The sequence below is a fragment of the Pogona vitticeps genome, chromosome 2 (genome assembly GCF_051106095.1).
Source record: "Pogona vitticeps strain Pit_001003342236 chromosome 2, PviZW2.1, whole genome shotgun sequence".
In the NCBI taxonomy this organism is placed as follows: Eukaryota; Metazoa; Chordata; class Lepidosauria; order Squamata; family Agamidae; genus Pogona; species Pogona vitticeps.
This window is the reverse complement of record NC_135784.1, coordinates 237,999,180-238,020,067: the sequence shown is the minus strand read 5'-3', so window position 1 is coordinate 238,020,067 and position 20,888 is coordinate 237,999,180. Positions and strand designations below refer to the sequence as shown.

General features: G+C 43.7%; 1 pseudogene; it reads left to right on the top strand.

Annotated features, from left to right (window-relative positions):
• Positions 1–5,554: 5,554 nt before the first annotated feature.
• Positions 5,555–5,707, top strand: LOC144587651 (U1 spliceosomal RNA; annotated as a pseudogene).
• Positions 5,708–20,888: the final 15,181 nt, after the last annotated feature.

Here is a 20,888-nt window from a genome sequence, read left to right as displayed (position 1 = left end):
TGTCTACCAGTCTCATTTATATAAGGTAAAGGTAAAGGTTCCCCTTGACATTTCAGTCAGTCGTGTTCGACTCTAGGGGGCGGTGCTCATCCCTGTTTCCAAGCCGTAGAGCTAGCATTTGTCCAAAGACAGTTTCTGTTGTCACGTGGCCAGCGTGGCTATACACGGAACGCTGTTTACCTTCCGACCGAGATGGTACCTATTTATCTACTCGCATTTACATGCTTTCGAACTGCTAGGTTGGCGAGGAGCTGGGACAAGTGACGGGAGCTCACTCCATCATGTGGATTCGATCTTACGACTGCTGGTCTTCTGACCCTGCAGCACACAAAGGCTTCTGTGATTTAGGCCACAGCGCCACCACGTCCCTTCCCTCATAAAAAGTAACAAATAAGTTGTGAAACGTATGGTGTTGGATATCGATGAGAGAACCCCAAGATCAAATCTGTACTCAATTGTAACATTTTTTCACAGTTGTATTAAAGAAAAAACAACAACATTAAGGATAAAAATAAGGCTGTGGTTCTTGCCCCTTAGAAAGCTGGATTTTGGCAGTTGTAGCTTGTGAGAAAGAGGTGGCAAAACCTGACTTCTAAAAAAAGTGATTCCAAGTTTTAATTTTTAAAAAAGATACAACAGAACAGTCCACTTTTGATCCTATCAAACCCATTCCTCCACAGTATTTCCCTCCCCGGCCCTAGTTGGTAACCCAGTACATATATCTACAATGACTATATCTACTCTAGTACCATACAAGTCATTCACACTTACAACCATCCAACGACAGGCAAGACAAAATGTGTAAGAAGCAAGAACAGAGAAGGGAGAAGATAATAAATGGGAGGGGTCTTTGGAGGTGGCATTAATCTAGCAACTTTCAGTCTCATACCTAGCTATCACCTAGGTATGAGGCTTAGGCATCTGGTTGGGAGTTTGATTCCTGATTGTGTTTTCTTGACGGGCTGGACTCAATGATCCATAGGGTCCCTTCCAGGTCTGCAGTTCAAAGGTGGTGGTAGTTAAGTCAATCACCAATTAATTTTAGGAAAGTGGTCCATATATGTGTCCGTTACCACCACCTGTTATATGCTTGTGTGTGTGTGTGTGTGTGTGTGTGTGTGTGTGTGTGTGTGTGTGTGTGTGTGTGTGTGTGTGTGTGTGTGTGTGTGTGTGTGTGTGGTCAGATTGCTGATTCCTTTTGCCAAACGTTTAATAACTGATGTGACAGAGGATTTCTAGTTCTGAATAATGATGAGTTAATAGCCACTCAGGCTGCCCTCAGGATCTACAGTCTACGCTAGTGGTTCCTCACTTTGGTTCCAAACATGTTCTTGAATGAAAACTCCTAGAAGCCTTCTCCACCAGATCTGCTGGCTAGGATTTCTGGGAATTGTAGTTGAAGAACATTTGGGGACCGAAGGTTGGGAACCGTTGATCGACACCCATTTGAAGTACAACATTAATGCACTGAAGTGTCTTCTGCATATAACCATTACAGGTAGAAAAGCCTTGCCTTAAGTTTGATCAGCCTTAGACAGCTTGTAGCCTGTGTGTATGCCTGATCAGACTGAATTCAAGTGGTCTCCCTTTCCTGTTGTGGTAAATATGCATAGCCTTTGGCATTTTTCTGAAGGACATCCCTTTGTGCCTACATAAGGTTTGGGCTGCCAGTATTTTTCAAAGTGATGTTCTCCTGTGAAGAATGCAGTGAAAAGTGTATTTATTGCAGAACAAACTTTGGTAAGCAAATTGCTGCATATCTCCTTGGTTTATTTTAGAGATACTAACAGGGCTACCCATTTGGGTCTTATTGTTATCAAATGTTTGGGCTGGGGAGGGGAAAGAATCAGTTATCCTCCTGATCTCCCCAAAAAGTATGCACCCATTGGCTTTTTGCACCTCCCAAAGGAAGGGCAGGTGGGCTTCAGGAAGATGTTGCGAGAAAGCATCCTTTCCTCTTCTATTTGGTTTAGCTTAGTAACAAATGAGGTGAAAGGACAGGAGAGCCATAGATGAGGGTCGAAAAGGGGGAGCTAGTTTCAACCCCCCACCACAACCTGTGTTTGCCAGAATTAACTTATAATATTATGCCAGCAGTGGGGCTGGCATTAGCCTCTGAGAATGTGTAGAACCCATCACTTTGCCAATACTCCCGAACTGTAGTATTTTGGCCATTTAAGTTCAGCTAGTGTTGTGAGTTTGTTGGCAGAGCAATGATGCTGGTGCAACCTTGCTGGCCTCCCAGTGCACTTCAGCATCTTCTGGGTCAAGTGAGCTTAAAACTAAGCAGGGATGGGGACTCACAAGTTGCGACTCACTGTCAAGTCTGACTCAAGTTGCACCAGCAACTTGACTCAGACTCAATTCAGGGGTTTGGAGGGCAGATTTGGACTTGACTCTCAACTCGGAACCATTTTTCTGAGTTGTGTTTCAAGCCTATTCCTAAAGAATGGGCTTAGGAACTGCCATTGCCACCATCCTGTGAGGCAGCAGGCCTGGTTTCCCTTCCCTCCACATACGCATGCACCACCCAGCTGATAGGCCAGCACATGTACAGAGGCAGGGCCTGGCTCCACGAAGGGAAGTCGTCTTGCTCTCTCTCTCTCTGGGCATGAGCCGGCCTCAGCTAGGTGGTGCACTCACAATCGAGTCCCAAGTTCCAAGCCCCAGGGGGGCAGGGCAAAAGGACTCAAGACTCAGACTCAATGCCTGGGACTAAGAATCCGCTCCGACTTGCACTCCGACTTGGGACTCAGTCCCAAAGACTTGCGAACATCCCTGCTATTCAGCTCACCTTACCCTCACTCTGGTAAGAATCAGATTGTAATGTGAATCATTTTTTAAAAAATGCATAAAGCCAGAGAGCTCAAGTCTCCATGCAAACATGTTTCTGTTAGCAGCAATGAAAACCCACACAATGTCTTTGTTCATATATGGAAATCTTCACCTCGGCAAGGTGAGTGTTTTGTGGATCTTCTCATCAGTGATCACAAAAACAATGAGCAGGAGCACAAGGTAATGAAATATCTTTTGAAATGTATGAAGCATTATAAGAGGAGCCACTTCAACATTCAAATGCCAGATTAGTAACAGTCTGGGAATAGAAAGACCACAAGTATTTTGTTAAGTGCAATTTGAATTGCAGGTCTAAAGACAAAGCATCTCAGCTGAAATTCCAGGAAGTAGTTTTTATACACAAGTTGTATTGGATCAAAGACGTATGAATAATTTACATTTGGACAGAATGGTATAGAAAAAGCTGACTGATACACATCTCAAAGAGATGTTTAAGGTATGGGTTGCTCACCAGAATAATGGTCCATAACTATCAATGCACAGGTGTCCTTGGAAATCACATACCTCAGGGATATTATTGTCATAGAAGGGTAAATTTCAAAAGAAACCAAAGTAGTATGAAAACATTGAAAACCAAATTCCAGGGAGGATCAATAAAATTTGGTGGGCATTTATTTATTCCATTTACCGTATTTTTCGCTCCATAAGACGCACCTCCAAATAAGACGCACCTCATTTTTAGGAGAGGAAAACCGGAAAAAAAATATTCTGGCAAATTCATAAGGCAGTAGCAATAGATAGATGTTGTCACATCAATTACCTCAAACTTCTTGCAGTGTACAACACAGTGAGAGCTTTTGACAATTTGTAGTTGGCAAAGTTATTCCAATAGCCACAGACAACAACACTACAATGCTTTATATCAACCACCAAGGAGGAACAAAATCCATGTCTTTCTTGCTACTAACAGTACAGTTTTGGGACTGGTGTATTCTCAAGCATGTCATTTCACAAGTCATACATGTACCAGAAGTGGAGAATCATGAAGCAGACTTCTACAGCAGGATGACACACAATGAGTGGGAATTACAGTACCATCTCAAGTTTTAACACTTATAATGAATTGTTATTGCACTGAAAAATGAATAAACAGATTGTTGCTGGGTAGTCAATAAGAGCTATCATGAAGAAATCACCACCAGCACAGGTGTAAGCAAACAGCAAAGCATGCCTCACTTCCACTCCCTCCCTTCCTCCCTTCCTTCCTTACAGCAAAAGTTTTTTCTCTCTCCATCATTCAGTTCTTTACTTTGCAGCATGCAGCGTGTCCACAGAAAGTGTGTTTACTTTTATCAGCTTTTTGCAGCTGATCCTCCTGTTTCCTCCACTCTCTAATCATTTTTTCAGATTAGGAGGCCCAAAATGTCTCTGCACTGTTCATTGTTTCCATACTCCTTAGCATATTTTACTACCTCTAGTTTAAAAGGAATTCTATATGCTAGCCTTTTCTGTTTTGCACTGGTAGAATGAGTTCCCATACTCTGCAAGAAAAATGTGCCCCTTATTCATCACCACATATACTGCTTCCTTTTACAAATATAATCTCAAAGCAGCACAGAATCATAGAATAATGGAGTTGGAAGGGGCCTACAGTATAAGGCCATCAATTCCAACCCCTGGTTCAATGCAGGAATCCAAATCAGAGCAGATCGGACAGATGGTTGTCCAATTTTAGAGACTACAATAGGATAAAATACAGTAGCTGGGAATCACAATGAAAAGATAAAATCTACCAGCAATATTGTAGAACAACAATGATTAAGAAAAACCAATAAAAACGGGGGGAGCGACACCATGCAGCTTTTGTTAACACAAAAATACTACTAAAATTTCTATTTCCAGTTGTGTGTGTGTACATGTGAAATGCTGTTTATGAAATGTTGGGTTCTTAAACCAATTTTCAAGATTTCAAAGCCTTACTTGAACATATTCAGATCTGTGATTCAGATCTGCCCTCTGCAATTCAAATTGCCTTGCTCCATAAAAACTGGACTCAGCTAATATGGCAAGCTAATACACCAATAAAACCTGTAGCCTTAGTGGTAATATATTAAGGAAAGGAGTGTTAGGTCCCTTTTTGGTTTCCCTTTTGAACTTTATTCTGCATGTGCTCAGTGCCTTTTTAATCATTCTGTGCTTCAGAATGAAATTTGGCTAACAATACACATTAGCCTCCCCCCCCCGTCCCTTAATGTTTTAAATATCTGCAAAATTACTTCTATTTAGGCCTAATTTATGATGAAGTGATGCAGCTTCCTGCAAAGCTCTGAACTACAGAGAGCTATTCTAGCAGGCTCTCAGTAGTAACTTTATCTTCCACTCACCATTCTCAGGCCTGTTTAAGTTACTGCCAATTTTAGAAGCTTTTGTTTCTGTCCTCTCTCCCTCTCCCTCTCTCTCTCTGCTTCTCAAAATGTCTGGCTAGTCACATGGTCTAACTTCTCTGCAGAAGGTGAAGGGAAAGAGACTCCTCCTTCCTGCTTTGCTTCTCCAATAGAGAAGCCTACTGGGTGATGCAAGCAGGCAGATATGCTAATATCTGTGCACTGGAGGATTGTGGGAGGAACATCTAGCCCCTGATGGGGGTCCTGTGGGGCACCCCAAAACACTGAGTAGCTCTCAGGAGGTACAGCCGGCGGTCACCATGCCTTTGGGGGATAGTGCACACAAAGGGCCAGGAGGCTTAGGGGCCATTCAAACTCAGACCTGGCAGGGGAGATACCATTGTTGTAAAAGTGGTTTTCCCAGGGTAAGGCTCATCTATTGCACTTTGGATGAGCTGACCCCTGTGATTTCCCCAAATGTGGGAAAATCAACTGCCTAAGTGGGAGATTGTGTTTGTGGTTTCCCTTGGTCTTTCTAGAACCACTCTTTGGTCCTTTGCTATTTTCACTGCTTGCTGCCATAGGCCTGTTTGCCTTGCTGGTTTTCCAGGTGGGCTGCAGGAGGCAGATCCTAGAAAGCTAGCAGTGCAGAATGGTGACGTCCAAACAGAAAGCAGTCTCTGCTGCCAGTTCAGAGGCCTCCCAGCATGGCAGTGGGAGGCTTTTGGGTGGTGGTGGCTGAACCCTGGGTTACTGCATTCACTCCATAAGACGCATGTACTTTCCCTCCCACCTTTTTGGAGAGAAAAAGTGCGTCTTATGGAGCGAAAAATACGGTATATCCCACCTTTCCTTCACTGATGAAACACAGTGCAGTTTACAAGCTAATAAAAATCAAATTGTAGCAGGAATAAAAAATATTATAAAATTGAAACAAATCTGTTTAAAAAGTTCTTTTCAGTTATAGATTTACAAGATCACTGTTTGGCTTCACCTCTAGAAATGTGTCAAAGACTGTTCCAACACACATTGGAGAGTGTTGCTAGTATATATTTAATGGGTATTGCAGAAAAGATCAGACAGGAACATAATAAGAAGCTGACATGAGTTCTAGACAAGTATCAAGAGAGAAAACTGAATAAAGAAACATGTAAATTTCCCATCATGGAAAGAAAACACCCCATATCACAGCCAAGGAAGTGCTAAAATCTGATGCAGGTTAAAATAGATACTATAGCTAAATTGCCAAGTCCAATGTACAAGGCTGTACAATGTATAAAGATGCCTAAGGATGGTCACTCACCTATCTCCTATTACTTAATTTTAAATAATTAAGTTTACTTGTTGGCCAAAATCCTCTGCAGTGAATTGCCACAAGTTAAGAAGTCAGAGTAAGCTTCTCTTGTTGAACACCAGCTCGTGTAATTTGAGATGCAATAGCAAATGCCTACATTAATTTCTTAACATGGGACTTTTGCCACTGTGAATTGCACTAACTGTATACACTAGTAGAAAAACTAAACAGTATTTTGGCCAACATTAATTAATCCATTAGGCTATTTCTTGACTGAAGGGCATCTATGAAAGAGTATTCATGCACTGGGAGGCATTATTTGCAAACACCCCTGCTTGAAAATTTTTAATTCCTAGATGTCAGTGCTATGGAAAAAGGAGCAAACATGTTGCAGGGAGCCTCACATGTTTCATGCAGGTCTTAAGGCCAGAGTGTTATATGTACTTATATCTCTTAAGTAGCATTGGAATCAGTGAGATTTAATTCAGATTAGACTTGAGAGCCAGTGTGGTATGGTGGATAAAGTTGTGAACTTGGGGTCAGTGGACCTGGGGTCAAATCCTTGCTTGGCCACAGAAACTCTCTGACAGTGGCAATGGTAAAACCATTCTTTGAATATCTCAGATTAGGGTTATTATGTGTCAGATGCAACTTGATGGCACATAAGAAATAAATAGGCCTATGTAGTACGTAGTATTCAACATCAAAACAACTAAGATCATGACCTCTGGTTCCATCACCTCCTGGCAAATAGAAGAGGAAGATATGGAGGCAGTGACAGATTTTACCTTCTTGGGCTCCATGATCACTGCAGATGCGGACAGCAGCCACAAAATTAAAAGACGCCTGCTTCTTGGGAGGAAAGCGATGAGAAACCTCGACAGCATCTTAAAAAGCAGAGATGTTACCTTGCCGAAAAGGTCTGCATAGTCAAAGCTATGGTTTTTTAAAGTAGTGAAGTATGGAAGTGAGAGCTGGACCATAAAGAAGGCTCAATGCCAAAGAATTGATGCTTTTGAATTGTGGTGCTGGAGGAGACTCTTGAGAATCCCCTGGACTGCAAAGAGAACAAGCTTATCCATTTTGAAGGACATCAACCCTGAGTGCTCACTGGAAGAACAGATCCTGAAGCTGAGGCTCCAATACTTTGGCCATCTCATGAGAAGAGAAGACTCCATGGAAAAGACCCTGATGCTGGTAAACTGTGAAGGCAAGAGGAGAAGGGGATGACAGAGGATGAGATGGTTGGACAGTGTCATCAAAGCTACCAACATGAATTTGACCAAACTCTGGGAGACAGTGGAAGACAGGAAGGCTTGGCATGCTCTGGTCCATGGGATCACAAAGAGTCGGACTAAACAAGAACAAAGTACATAGTATAATGCACTTTCCAAGCACCCTTGTCTGGGTCCAAAAACAAAACAAACGCTAACAACAAAGTCTATGTGGCACATACAGAAAATTCATAACAACAACACATATCTTCATTCCTTCACCCCAACACTGTGGCTGGTGAGTTTGGTTCAGATTTTTGCTGTCCACTGGAAGCAAAAGCTGCAAGTAAGCAATGTCAAGTGCCCTTTCCTGTCTCCTCATCCTAGCTTTTCCTTAAATAGTTCAGTTTTGCAACATTGTTGGAATGCAAAGTCTGGCTTTCTTAGGTTCCAGCCGCTGGATGGCTGGTCAGCCATCCTGGAACAGCACTGCTGGCATTTGCCCGTTGTCCCAGAAGGCGCGAGACACTCCTGGGTCATGTGGATGGTTTCAGAGGGCAGGCACGGTTATTTAAAGGAGCGCTTGCCCTTGCATCACCCTCTTTCCTCTTCGGGCATTGGGCTGGAAGGAGCTGCGGTCTGATCGAGCTTGCAAACTTCACCGGAGGCTGTTGATTCATGGAGGAAAGTACTTGTGTGGTGATGGGAGGGCAGCTTTTTGCTCCCTCCCCGGGTTTTATTTCATTTCTTTATCTTTGTTTGGCCCCTTCTTATAGTTGTGAGCTTGGTTGTATTTTTCTCTTGTTGATCAGCTCACTTATAAGGGCGAGAGAGGTGGGAAGTGTCTGGCCGTTCATGCCCACCACGGTGCAGCGGTGCATCCTGTTTGTTGCTTTATTAATAGTCAGGTTGTCTGGGTTTAACTATTATCAAGGGTAGTATGTTTTAGAATTGAGGGCTTGACCGAACTCTGTTTCTGTCAACTTGGAAAATTAATTAGGGGTAATACATATCGAGGGACGCCATTTCAATTGCTCATGTTTTCACACCCTTTTTTCCTTTGTTCTAGGTGCCATTTTGTTAATGGCCGGCTGCTGACTGCCTTGGGTTGTCGGCAGTAGGTTCAAAAAAGGAGAGGGAGAATTATTGGGTTAATCTACACAGCATAATCAAGTACAAGTTAATTACTGGAGTACAACAATAATTGTCATTGGCTGGGGTTGCACAAAGGAGAGTTGGGGCAGATTAATTGCCACAGTAATATAGTGGTGCCTCGCTTGACGATGTTAATTCATTCCAGCGAAATCGCTGTAGAGCGAAAACATCATCAAATGAAATTTAAAAAACCATTGAAACACATTGAAAATTGTTCAATGTGTTCCAATGGGCTGAATACCTGCTCATCCAGCGAAGATCCTCCATATGGTGGCCATTTTTGGTGCCTGTAAAGCGGAGAATCCATCCTAGAAAACAGCAGGGGGCCATTTTCTTCAGCTGGTGGCCATTTTGAAAACCAACGATCAGCTGTTTGCTGATCGTCATAAAGCGAAAATCGGTTCCAGAAGCAGGGAACTGATCATCATTAAAAAAAAAAAAAACATTTAAACCATTGTTTTGCGATCGCAAAAGCAATTGCAAAAACCTAATTGTACAGTGATTTCCTCGTTAAGCGAGGCAATCATTAAGCGAGGCACGACTGTAGGGGTAAGTTAATTAGGCTTATTATTCACTGGGGAGGTGCTTTATATCACTTTCAAGAACACATTAAGAATAAATTCAAATATAATTGGCTTACAGAATTAACTAGGGCGTTACTTTTAAAGATCAAATAATTTTGTTCAAAAAAAGAATATATATACATATATTGATTTAATAGTAATACAGGATAATTATAAACAACAAATTAATACTACTAAAATTGATATTGATTCCAATAAATAAAAAATTGAAAAAAGAGAAAGAATGTGGAATAATAATAATAATAATAATAATAATAATAATAATAATAATAATAATAATAATAATAATAATAATAATAATAATAATAATAATAATAATAATAATAATAATAATAATAATAATAATAATAATAATAAAGGGGGTTATTTAAAGTATCCTTGTTTTCTTGAAGCATATACGGTTCTGTACGATTTATATTTGATTACACAGTGGATACTGTGTTATAATTATCATTAAGAGTCTTCCTCACTAGGTATAGCGATAGGGATATGCTGGTGAGGTGCCACCTATTGATCAGCTTGAAAAGGTTTGTTGAGCGACAAAGAAGGTTTATTACTGGGTTGATTATAGGTGGCAGCTGAGTGTGGACAAGCGAGCACCACCTTGGGCTACCGTGTGTTATAATGGCTTTGAGAAAGGGGCATGGCACAAGTAAAGGTAAAAGCCCAGCTAGAAAGAGACCGGTACGCCAGGTGTCACTGCAACAATCATCCTCTGATAAGGAGTCCTGGCCAATCTGGAAAGATCTGCAGGAAAAAATTTCGGCTCTTGAGGCCCAGAGGTTGTCAAAGCAGGCTCCTCCACAACGTGAGTTTTCCCCTTGTAGACCAGCTAGGGATACTAAGGGGCGTTGCATGGCCAATTTGAAAGCTTTAGCACAGGATCTCATGGATCGGTTTGCTGCTTTAGAATCTACACAAGTTACGGAGAGCAAAGGACAAGCGGCAGAGGAAGGGCCTTCAGACACAAACGGTACTGAGCATCAGGAAATGTGGAAGGCTGGACACTACAGGGATGCAGGAAGCAGTAGCTGGGCTGGATGGGCATGAAATCACTGAGGAGCCTGGTACAGTGGTGCCTTGCTTAATGAGCGCCTCGCTGAGTGATGAAATTGCCTAACGAGGTGCTCTGGGCCATCGCTGGAGCATTCGCTCAGCAATGGCCCCTATGGGGATTTTTCGCTTTGCGATATTCGCTAAGCGATTTGCTTAGCGAATATCGCATAACGAAGCGGGGGAGAACAGCTGATCGGCGGGTCCAAAATGGCCGCCGGAAGGTCCGCGCCGCATTTTCGCACCCTGCCCTCGCTTACCGAGGGCGCGAAAATGGCAGCGCTATGGCAGAACCTCACTTAACGGTGAGTTTTCAAGCCATAGGAACGCCCAGGTGAGTTCCATTTGATACACCACCTGTCCTTCCCAGAGGAGGCATCGGTCAATGACACCATCCCTTTGGGACTCTTCATGGTGAGGTACACTTCATTTGATGAGGCCGTTAAGATGGTCAGGGCCTGTGGAGTGGGGGCAGAGCTGGCAAAGGCTGATATAAAATCAGCATTTAGAATTTTGCCTGTCCACCCCCTGGGTTTTAATTTGTTAGGTTTTAGGTTCCAGGGGGGTACTACATAGATAGGGCTCTACCTATGGGCTGCTGGATCTCATGCGCTGCCTTTGAGAAGTTCAGCACATTCATTGAATGGAAAATCAGACAAAGGGTATGTTGTAACTCTACAGCGCATTACCTCGATGATTTTCTATTTTGTTGGACAGTGACTTCAGGAAGGTGTAGGATGATCTTAGACACTTTTCGGTTATTAGTGAGTGAACTGGGTTTACCACTAGCAGAAGAAAAAACAGAAGGGCTGGCTATGTCCCTCATTTTTCTTGGGATCGAATTAGACATGATGCAGCAGACCTCACAGCTGCCTGAGAATAAGTTGACGGATCTTAGGGCCAGAGTGAATGACTTGTAACTCCTTAAGAGTTACAAGTCTTAAGGAGTTACAAGAAGTGGTAGGACACCTAAACCTTGCTTGTAAGGTAGTAGCACCAGGTTGTGCCTTTCTAAGGCAGCTTTGTAATGCCATGTCAGGCCTGAACCAACCAATGCACAAGACTAGAGTAACTAGGGGCATGAGGGAGGACCTTAGCGTTTGGCAACATTTCTTGGTGAGATTCAATGGGATCTCTTTTTGGAAATCAGAGCTCAGCTTAAGAGCAGATTTTCAGGTGAATTCCAATGCCGCCGGGGCATCTGGATTTGGATTTTACTTCCGCAGCAGATGGTGCACAGGTACATGGCTCAAGGAATGGCACCAAGAGGGCATCACAAGAGATTTAACATTTCTGGAGTTTTTTTCCCAATTGTAGCAGCCCTTTGGGTCTGGGCTGAAGAATGGTCCAATGCAGTGGTCCATTTTTGGTGTGACAACCAGGCAGTTCTCTACATCATAAACATCCTTACATCACAGTCAGAGAGGGTAATGGATTTGGTCAGGGCTTTCACATTGTGGGCACTGCAATTTAATGTGTTGGTGCATGCCCGACATGTCCCTGGTATTGACAATAGGGTAGCTGATGCTCTTTCACGCCAACAGATCCAGTGTTTCAGGGAACTAGACCCGGAAGTCAGGGAACTGCCAGAAGTTCTTCCAGCAGAGGTCTGGCAGATTGGCATGAAGAAGCATCGAGAGCAATAGGTCTTTCACTGGCTCCAAGGACAAGAAGGGGTTACTTAGCCATAAGTAACGAGTTTCAAGAATTTAGGAAGATGATGGAACTGGAACAGGTCTGGCTGGCCCCGGTGGAACAATTGCAACAATTCATAGTATTCCTGCATAGGAAAGGATTGGTGCCAGGCACCATTCAGGGTAAACTGTTGGCCCTAGCTGACACAGATTAACGGACACAGGAATTTTTCCTGTGATTTCAAGATAAAGAAAACACTAGAAGGGTTGTCTAAGGGGGAGGGTGTGTGATGCCAGGACACCCATATCTCCATCTCTTCTTGGATGCTTGTGTGAACTTTGGGTGACATTGTGTAGGGACCAATATGAGGTACAGTGGTGCCTCGCTTAACGTTTGCTTCGTTTAACGTTTTTTTGCTTAACGTTTATTTTTTCAGAGGCAGATTGTGCTTCGTATAACGTTTTTCCCTATGGGCGATTTTCGCATAGCGTTTTTGGGACCATGCTTCGCTTAACGTTTTTGGTTTTAGGTCCCCTGCTTCGCTTAACGTTTTTTTTGTTTTCAATTTAAAAAGTGTCTTAGAAGGGTCCAAAACGGTTCTAAATGCTTGGATTCGTTAGAGGACCCCTTAAGTCATGTGCAAACCTGATTTGGCTTTGATCTGACGTTTCGTTAATTTTTTGTGAATTTTTGTTTTTTGGCCCATAGGAACCAATGGACCTGTCAAAATCTGACAGCTCCATGCTTTCCTATGGGGGAGAAAACAATTTACAAAAAATTAACGAAAGTTCAGATCAAAGCCAAATCAGGTTTGCACACAACTTAGGGGGTCCTCTAACGAACCCAAGAATTTAGAACAGTTGCTGAGTCTTCATTAATTTTTTGTGAATTTTTTCTTCCCCCATAGGAAATAATGGAGCTGTCAGATTTTGACAGCTGTCAAAAGTTGGGGGAAAAAATTCACCATTAATTAACGAAAAGTCAGATCAAAGCCAAATTAACTTTTGCATCCGTTTTAGAGGGTGCAGAAGCTAATCCAAGCATTTAAAACCATTTTTGACCCTTTTATGACACACTTAATTTTGCAAAAATTGACTTCGCAAAGCCATTGAAACCTATTGAGTCAGCCACAATACATTCCAATGGAGGATACATTGTATCGTTTAACGATGTTTCCTATGGGTTTTTTCACTTAAGGACGGCAATCCGTGCCTATTGGAACAGATTAACCGGTTTCCAATGCATCTCTATGGGAAATGGTGTTTCGCATAAAGTTTTTTTCGCATAAGGTTTTTTTTTTTTGGAACCAATTAAAAACGTTATGCGAGGCACCACTGTAGTCTTATTTGAGGCAGCTGCCTTAGTAGCCTTTTTGATGCACTTAGAATTAGTGAGTTCGTGGCGATGAGAAAGGCAGACACTTCTCAAAGACACCTCAACAGGGAGACGTTATAATTCATGATAATCAGTTGAGAATTAAAATCAGGCAGTCTAAGGCAGATCAGGCAGGTAGAGGTAAACAATTAATTTTGGGGCAATGCAGCATCAGACGCATTTGACCAGTAAAAGCCACTCAAATTTTCATAGAACTTAAGGGACAAGTCACAGGGAATTTTTTCCAGCATGCTGATGGGTCACTGTTGACCAAATATCAGTTTTGGAAAATTACAGACATGGCACTGGATAGGATAGGAGTGAAGGATATGAGATTTGGCACACATTCCTTTAGAATAGGAGCATCATCAACAGCAGCAGCCCTAGGTTACAGTACGGACCAAATTAAGCACCTGGGGTGTTGGTCCTCAATTAATTATCAAAGGCACATTAGACCTTTACCTAACATGTAGGCAGGTGCCATTTATGTCATTTCAGGTGCCAGGAGTTCCAAAGGTTGAAGGTATGTGATGATCGTCAGCCACAGCTTTGTTTATTGGGTGGTGCTTTATGCTGCTTCTTCCCCGTGGGGGAATGATTTGGGGCTTGGTGCCCATACATTTCCTACATGGAGAGGCATGCTTGGCATGCAGTGGAGCCGGCTTGGCAGAATGACGGCCTTCGACCAAGCTCCACCTGATATTTTGATAATTCACCTGGGAAGCAATGATCTACCTAGATCACCAGGTAAGGCAGTGATACTGGACATTCAGAGAGACCTTAAGGGGTTGAATGCCAAGTATCCCACGATGCAGATTGTCTGGTCCACAATTATCCCACAGTTGTCCTGGCAAGGTGCCCGGAGCATGGGCAATGTTAACAAGGCCCGGAGAGGCGTTAACAGAGAGGTTTGTAGAGGTGTCTGCAGCGGCGGCCTCGAAGCGGTGATTAATCACCATAGGATCAAAACTAGTAATACTGAATATTTTCGTAGCGATGGTGTTCACCTGTCTGATGCAGGTCTGGATATATTTTTAGATTATATCAAAGGGGGCCTGCTTTCCGAGCTCGGAGTGCTCTGTGGCGTGCATGGGACATAGCTAGGCTAGTCTCTATGCTGTGGCGGGTAGTGCGGAAAAACAGGTAGTCTCGGTGTGTCCCATTTGTAATTCAGGTAAGCCAACAGTGCATCCGACCTCCTGGCTCTGCGGATCGTGCGATTACAGGGCTGGTGCGGGGAAGATGCGCTGGGCCACTTCCAGACCAACAGTCATCAATTAAAGATGACTTGAGGTCTGGGGTGTTTATTAGCAGCCAACTGGGTTCCTGCTGTCTTTAAGACCGCTGGAACCTGGGGGCCGGAGACTCGTCCATTGACTGATTGAGGGGGTATTTGGTTACGCTGCCTTTACTGTTTCCGCACTACAGCAGGCCCCTCCTTTGACGATATTGGCAATATTCAATTGGATCTGATTTAATAAAGTGTGGCCCATATTTAATCCATATCTACGTCTCGCATCTTTATTCCGGGACTGGGTGGGCAATACAGTCTGGTTGTCCAAATGGATTTAAAGAGATTCGGAGCTTGACCTGGCCTGGTATGATCCCACATGGACCCCATGTGGATCAGCCTCAGTAGCTATGATCAGGTTTGGGATTCTGCTGAATATTCATCATGGGATTTTCACAAAAGAATGCAGCAACAGCAACCAGAGAAGAGATAAACTGACAGCTGCCACTGTACTGTTGCCACTGCTCAAGGTGAGCCCCACCACAATGGAAGTGTTTGTGAGTTTCTGCTCCCGGTGAAATATTTTCCCACTTTGCCCATTAACAGGTAATTTGCGCAGCACTGTGGATTGAGGGGATCACTTTGTTTATTTTGCACAGGTTTGGGAAAATCTTTTGGGGATAGGTTAGACATTTCACAAACAGGGGAGCCTTTTTGCCACCAAAGCTTGGGGGTCCTCTTATTATTTAACAGGGTGTATTACTTCAGTACTTACATCTCAGTTCACTATCAGTCAGCACACAGGTGGGTACCTCTAGGGGTGAAATTGGATTTGTTACTTCGGCAATAAAGAATGATGATTGCTCTAATCTCATATTTTTATTTGCACTTGAACTCTGGAAAATGCAAGCAGTTGTGTCTCGCTGCATTTCTGATCATTTCTTGCCAGCAACACAGCAACGGAGCAGAGGACAAAGGAAATGCTTCCCAACCTGCACAGAATAGGTGCGAAAACTACAATACCAGGCCCTTGTTGTAATGTATCCTGCATATTTGATGACACTAGTTCATCTTACTCCAATGTGACCTCTGTGTGTGGGGAGGTTTTCATGAATATAAACTGCCTCGGGGTTCAAACCTTGTCTGCTAAGGTGTTTTTGAGATTATCTATAGAACATGACAGATGAGCCCTTGACTCTTACAACACTCAAGCTCAGAACAAAGAGGAGTCACTATGCTAAACACAAATAGAATGCAAAGTGGAAGATGTGCTAAAGCACTCCAATTTGCTTCTAAGAGTGGTGAAGGCTGAAAGCTCATGTTATTCACACTCTCGCAAAATGACATATGAGCCTGTGAGACAAAAAGTAGGTTAGGTGGTAACTGTCTTTTTAAAAGAGTTCATTTAATAATTTATACCAGCAAATATACACCGACACAGACAATTTCCGCATACATCTCTAGGCTGTGATCTCTGGACTGCAAAAGCTGACTGATGTCAGTACTTAACCTCTTGCTACAAGACTTGGGAGGAGCTCAGTCATTTGGAGGGAAGTTTGCAAGACTCCGGCTGCCTTTGTGCACTGTATGCAAGGTAGGGAAAATAACAGGAAACAATTTGGCCATTGGTCTAAGCCATGGAAAGGCCAATTGTTCTTCGGTCCATGGCCTTATTCTCTGGCAGCCATGGACTCAAAGGGCTGTGATTTCAGATGGGTATCGAATCCACTCTGGGTTTTGATCTGAACTGTACAGAAACTATCCAAGATGGCAGATCTCCTCCTTGGTGAGCTCTTTCAATCTATGATACTTGCAACACCCAGATGGGATTTGCCATCCCACTGACATCACAAGCACCAGCCCCCACCATTTTGCGACACAAAACTGAAAAGGAGGCTTCTGCTTTCATGGACACTCATCACCAGGCCAAACTCTGTGTCTCTGAAGAAATGAGCTACCCCAGCAAAACTTGTCAGGCTTTATGGTGACATGAGATTTCTTGTCAGTTTTACTAGTCCACACTGAAAATTCCTGTGTGGATAATCTGTTGTGGGGCTGCAAACGGGCAGTGGGAGTGAAGGTGGCAGGAGACATACTGAGAACTAAAACTGGGTGGGCCATCCCTTTTATGTTTCTGCAAGCTGCTTTCTTCTAGTTTCACCTTCCTTAGCATTCAGTGGTTTGCAAGAGACACTGTTCTTGGCAGACGACTGAACCAATCCTTACAGAGAGGGGCAGTAAATTAGGCCAAGGGCTACATATTGCTATAGGTAGGTAAATAGCAGCTTGCAGAGCCTTGGTACTATGGGATGGGGGAGGAAATTCTGCTGACTATGAATTCTAGCATTCATCTGATTACATCTCTGGACAACATTGTTCGCTATGGGCGTCTTGTGAGGAAAACAGTCCTTGCTGGTTTGCATTACTTGGCCAATTGCGGCAGCATCAGGTGATGACTTACACAAGAGAAAGGAATGCCGCCAGTAGAGTTTCCTTATCTTCTCACATCACCACAGAGGCAACACCCTGCAACGGAGTCTGTTTAGTCATTCAGCTGCCAGTCATCATGTGCAAAGCAACCCAAAAAGCAAGGGCCATAGCTAGCAGATTGCGTCCTCTCTTTGAATGCAGTTCAGTAGTCAAGCACATGCAATACTTGGCACCATGATGAAGGACTAAGAAAGACTCTGGAGTACCCATTCAATGTAAGGCACACACACACATGTATATGTTTCAAGAGTGGAGAAAAAACAAGTGAGATGCCAACATCTGTGAACAAGGCCAAGTAGAATTCATGATTTCCCTATACAACGAGTACTTTGTGTTAAAGCCTCTGTGCTAATTTTAATCCTGGTCTTCTTTATTAATTCACTGAGCAAGAAAATCAAAGGTTGGAGTAAGATAAATGGAATAAAAAACCCACAGGCTTCTTTACTTCTCTGTCATTATTTTTTCTGGGTAAGCAATCACAGAGGCAAACAGCAGTAGTTTTTTATTGTTGAATGGGGGAAAACCCTTTTCTGTAAAGAAACATTGAAATACTGAAAACATATGAGCCCAAATGCAGGAGTGAGTGATACTTTTCATTGGACTAGTAAAAAATAAAACAAGCGACAAGCTTTTGTGGATGAAATCCACTTCTTCAAGCTATACACAAACCCTTCATGGATAGTGCAGAAAAAATGTAGACTAAAGTCCAAAAAGTTGATGCTGTAGTATTTCTGTGAGAGATGATCCAGGTCTTCTGAAAACATATGAAAACATATGAAAAACTGAAGAGGGTCACCAGAACACTGTAGCAGGGTGGCACAAACAACTCCACATTCCTTGTTTCTGGAACTTGCTGAAGCTACTTTTCTGGACCATCATTCCCAGAATCCCCCAGTCAGAAGGGGTTAGGACTGGAGGAATTGTTGAGACAAATAAAACTATTCTACACTCTGCTTATTTCAGTGTATGGCTGTTCTGAGATAACTTCTGAATTCATCATTGCTTCCTCCTAGAAGAAACCATGTTTCTCCAGTGGGCATATTTCAGATCATGTTTATTTTAGCTTATTTATTTGTATTATTTGTAGACTGTCTTTCTTCTGGTCAGGGGCCCATGGAAGCTCATGATGTTAAAAGAAAGCCACACTGAAACCACAATAAATTAAAATATTAAAAAATAATTAAACATGTGATAATAATTAAAAAACATTGGTTAATTATATTATAATAATTTAAAAGCATTTAAAAACTTTAAAAACTCATACACACATCCAGCATCTAGGGATTCAAATCATTTCCTAAGGAGAGTATTCCACAACCTGGGAGCAGCCACAGAGAAGGCCCTCTCTCATGTTCTCATCAAACATTCCTGTAATAGCAGCAAGACTGATAGAAGGAGCTCCTCTTAAAGGAAGCTCATACAGGATGACACAGTTCTTCAGATAGTCTGGACCCATATAAAAGGTAAAGGTTCCCCTTGACATTTTTAGTCCAGTTGTGTCTGACTTTAGGGGGCGGTGCTCATCCCGTTTTTCAAGCCGTAGAGCCAGCGCTTGTCCGAAGACAGTTTCCATTGCCACGTGGCCAGCGTGACTACGGAACACCATTTTACCTTCCCACCGAGGTTGTACCTATTTATCTACTTGCATTTGCATGCTTTCGAACTGCTAGATTGGCGAGGAGCTGGGACAAAGCGACGGGAGCTCACTCTGTCACATGGATTTGATCTTACGACTGCTGGTTTTCTGACCCTAGCAGCACAAGCTTCTGCGGTTTAGCCCACAATGCCACCACATCCCCCTGGACCCATATAGGGCTTTATAAATCATAACCACCACTTTCAATTGGACCTGGAGATTGCGTGACAGCCATTGCAGCTGTTGTAGCAAGGGAGTTACATGGTCCCTAGAACTGGCCCCAGTTACTAGCCTGGCACTTGCATTTTAGACCAGTTGAAGTTTCGAAACCATCTTCAAAGGCAGCTCCACCTCCTTTTGAATGGTCTTTGTTTAATAATCATTGGGAGGTAACAAGCACATTCTGGCATGAATAAGCAGGTGTATACTGTAAATTTATGATAATACAAACTCTTGGTCTAAGCCAAGTATGAGAAAGGATATAATGTAGGGGTGGGAGACTGAAGTCAGAAAGGCCTGTGGCCTTCTGGGCTTGCCACTTAGAAAAGCATCAGTGCACACAGGTTCTGGTTTTGTGATCGTCTCTGTCTCCTCTTGCCCCCAAGAGCAAGTTGTATTTGCAGCATGTTTTCGTTTATCTTCCTGTTGACAGGTCTATGTGGCCCTTATCCTCCCAAATGCATACAAACCCACACCGTTAAATCTTACCTCAGAAAGATGAGAGACACTTTGCTGACAGATAATAATCCATCTGCCAGGAGAAATGTGTGTTGTTTTTCTATGCAAAATTACACAACCAAGATTAAGGCTGTGCTTTGCTCTGATGGTTAGGAAGTGGGTGACGGCTAAGCCAACCCTTTGGTGATTTTTTTCTAAAAGAGCCTTTTCCATTTTTCAACCAGCATAACCTTTAAACCAGGGGTCTCAAACATGCGGCCCGGGGGCCATTTGCGGCCCGCTGGATGATAGTTTTTGGCCCCCGCCTTGCCTGCCCCCCCGAAGCGTCCACGCGTCTTCTGCTGTCAAGAGTGAAAAAATACCTCACCTTTCTTGCCAGCTCTCTCCCAAGACAGCGCCTCTTGCACCCTCCATCTGAAACTGCTGCCTGCCAGCCATCCTGCCTGTCTGCCAGCTGGCAGGCTGCAGTTCCGGATGGAAGGTGCAAGAGACGCTGTCTTGGGAGAGAGCCGGCGAGCGAGGTGCACTGCCGGCCCTTTTCCCCGAGCGCATGAGCCGCCACCGTGCAATGCCTGAGAGCGGAGCTCGCTCCCAGCCTGTCCTCAAAGAGCACCTCCAACAGCGCCACCAACAGCAGCTGCCGCCACCACCACCTCTTCCAGGGAAGAGTCTCTCTGGCTCTCTTTCTCTCTCGGCACCCCCAACACCAGCCCGGCCAGCGGCCGCCTGAGCACCCGGCGGTGCTTCCTCCTCCTCTTTGTCCTGCTTCAGCTGCCTCAGCTCTAGAGGCTGCCTGGGCTCGCCTCACAAAGTTTTCTCCTCTGTCGTGGTGGGGGTAGCTGCTGCTGAGTGCACCTTTTTTTGAGGGGGGCCATCAGAGGAAGGTTGCTGGACCTCTGTGTGTGTGTTTTTGTGTGTGCACATGCACCTGCACGCACCTGTGGGGGCCCTGCCCTGTTCTGTTTAATTTCCTCCTCCCCCTCCTCGGAGCCCCAGCTGGGCTAAGGAAACTCTTGGGCAGCTTCCTCGGGCTCTTGCTCTGCTTGGCGGAAAATCTGATGCAGCCCAGCCTCACCCAGACTTTGCCTCCAGTGGCCCCCAGGTAAATTGAGTTTGAGACCCCTGCTTTAAACAGTGTTGTTGTGAGGGTTTTTTTGTTTTTGTTTTTTGCCAAACTCAGCCTTATGCTGCCAACCTCCGTGACTGTTTTTGTTTTTGAAGTAAATGGTTTCCTCGGTGCTTCTGTGCTAAACATGCTCTCCTTCCCTCTGGTTCACTAAACGAATAGAAACAAATAAAAACACATCATAATTAAAACAAGACGATAGTGTGTATTACCTTTGCAGCTCAATTGGCTCCTGGTG